Here is a 2,759-nt window from a genome sequence, read left to right on the forward strand (position 1 = left end):
GCTGTTTGCAGGGGCTGTGTAGGGCTGCAGGTGCTGCCTCCTGAACACCCAAGGCACAGGATGCCCTTGAAACCCCCAGATCCCTGGTTCCCCACAACCTTTTGCAGAATGTCCTCAGCTGGGAGGGACCCACAGGTACCATCCAGCTCAGCTCCTGGCCCTGCTCAGACACCCCAACAACCCCAGCCTGGGCATCCCTGGCAGCGCTGTCCAAACGCTCCTGGAGCTCTGGAAGACTCGGGGCCGTGCCCATTCCCTGGGGAGCCTGGGCAGTGCCCAGCACCCTCTGGGGGAGGACCTTTCCCTGATATCCAACCTAACCCTCCCCTGGCACAGCTGTATCCATGCTCAGCGAGAAAACAGCAACTGCCTCTTTTATTTCTGTCCCAACCAACCCTCCCATGTCCCAGGCTTTACCCACCCTGCTCAGTCTTAGATTTTGCTGCTGTTTTCTGCTTGTCCTGAAGGAAGAGGAGGCACAGAATGGCGCTGTCTGTAGGACCCTGTGCTGCAGCCTTCTTGCTTGGGAGGATGCTGCTGCAGCATGGGGGAGCTGGAAGGGGAAAGAGCCATATCCTTGCAGCAACCATCCTGACAGCCTGGGCACAGTCAGGATGGTGACAAGTACCTCATATTGTAGGGCTCCCCGTGCCCCACTGTGCAGTCCTGCCCACTGAAGCAGCCATGGGGATTTTTGAACCATTGACAAAACAGCATCTTTTTACTTCGTTTTGTGTTCAGAAATACTGTAGTGCTAGGGTTTCTGTCTTCTGTGGCATTTTCCAAAACACAAAAAGACAGGAGACAGGCACCTGGCAGGGTCTGAAATGGCAACTGCAAATAGTGGTGTGATGGAAAGCAGGGGCCAAGCTCTGCATGGACAACAGCCTGGCTGGGGCCAGTGGGAGAGGAGGGAGGGGTGGGTGCTACCTATGGGCTGTGCAATGCCCCAGGCCTTGGCAGCACCAACCAGCCCAGAGCACTGTGAAACCTCCCTCCACCTCTTCCCCACAGCATCCTCAGCTTCTCCAGCCTCTTATGCCAGCTGGCAGCATCTTCTGAGGGACGAGCTTATCTCCCTGGCTACAGCCCAGTCCCTGCTCTGCCTGGGTTACACTGGTAGAAACGGAGCAGTCATGATGTGCTGCCTGCTGGCCAAGAGAAAGAGAAGTTAAGTTTATGGAAGCCAAAAAAAACATCCAAAAACTTTCACATCCTCACACAAAGCACCAGCATAGTGAAGGTGAGGCAGTGTGATCCTGCCCTGGCTCATTGTGACCGGGACAGCAGAGGACAAGGGCTGCTCAGCACAATGCAGCGGGATGAAGAGAGCAGGATAGGAAGGGAATCCTAGCTGTGGAAACAGCCTGAGTGAGGCTACAGCTCGAGGTGGGCACAGCTGCCAGGGGAGGCACCACCACCAAACCCAGATTTCTGCCTAACTTTGGAGCTGACCCTCCCCATTCCACTTTCCCCAGCAGAAAGGGATGCTGAGCTCAGCCTGAGGCTGAGTCATCCCAAGGGAGCAATTTGTGCCCCTATGGTCTTCACATTCCTGTGCCTGTGAGCAGGATGGGGCAGGGGGGACAGGGATGTGGAGGCAGGGGGAGATGGGCAAGGGATACTGCTTCCTGGTGCTGCTGCCAAACACATGGAATGTGCCAGGGAAAAAAGGGGGAGGAGAGGGGGTGCTACCCAATGGTCACATTCCCACTGGTAAGACCACCAGGGACTTTCCATTGCAAGTCACCTGTCTGAGCAGGAGAGAAGCCTTCATGCACATCAGTACTGCAAATACTGAAGATGGAGAGAACCCACCAAACACATTTATTCTCTGCTTGGTGCACAGATCCCAAGGTGCCCAGAACCCCCTGATCCTCTCCAGAAGGATGGTCCCCAACTCATGCCTACTGGGATGGAGGCTCCACATCCACAGGAGATCCCTGGAGATGTGTGGCCCTCAGAGGCAGCTCTTTGGGAGATGCACTGTCCGTACACCTTCCCCAGTGTTCCTCAGTGTTCCTCAGGGGATACATGCAGCTGTTCAGCTGGATTTGCACTGCCTTAAGGGAGATGGCTGGGGTGTCCCCATCCACGCTTCCCCCATACTGTTATCAGGTGTCCTGGGAGCTCAAAGAAGCTTGAGGCACCTCTTGCAGTGACCATTAAGCTTAAAATGCAGCTGGCACAGGGTGGTGGCCAAGGAAGCCCTGGCCCATTCAGTGCTGCTGCATTGTCAGGCTGAGGAGGTTTATTGACAGGGCTGCCCCACCATGCTAGAGGTGTGGGACTTGTTTGGGTGCCCAGGGTGTCCCCCTGATTCCCAGCTGTGTCCTTACAGCAGGTCAACCAGTGGCTGCTCTGAAGCCTTTCTGTCCCTGTACAGGGTCCTTGGCTCCTCTGCTGCAGGCACCACTTGGCTCCCGCAGGTCCCTGCATGGCTCCCAATAGGCTGGTCCAGGCTGCCAGGCACATGGAGATGCCAGACACCGGCATCTGGCACCTCCTGGACCTGCAGGACAGCTGGACACTGGGGCTACCAGACCTTTGGGGAAGCCATATCCTGGGGCTGTTGGGCACCTGAAGCTGCTGGATCCCCGGGTCAGGTGGATACTGGGGCTTTCGGGCTCCTCAGCCCTGCCATACTGCAGGACAGACTGACCCTCGCGTCCTTGGGCACCCAGGACTGTGGGACCCCTGGAGCTACTGGAACCACAGGTCAGACAGATCCCAGGGCTGCTGTGCATCTGGTGCTGCAG

This window comes from Corvus brachyrhynchos, unplaced genomic scaffold (genome assembly GCF_000691975.1).
Source record: "Corvus brachyrhynchos isolate BGI_N302 unplaced genomic scaffold, ASM69197v1 scaffold19, whole genome shotgun sequence".
NCBI classification, from domain to species: domain Eukaryota; kingdom Metazoa; phylum Chordata; class Aves; order Passeriformes; family Corvidae; genus Corvus; species Corvus brachyrhynchos.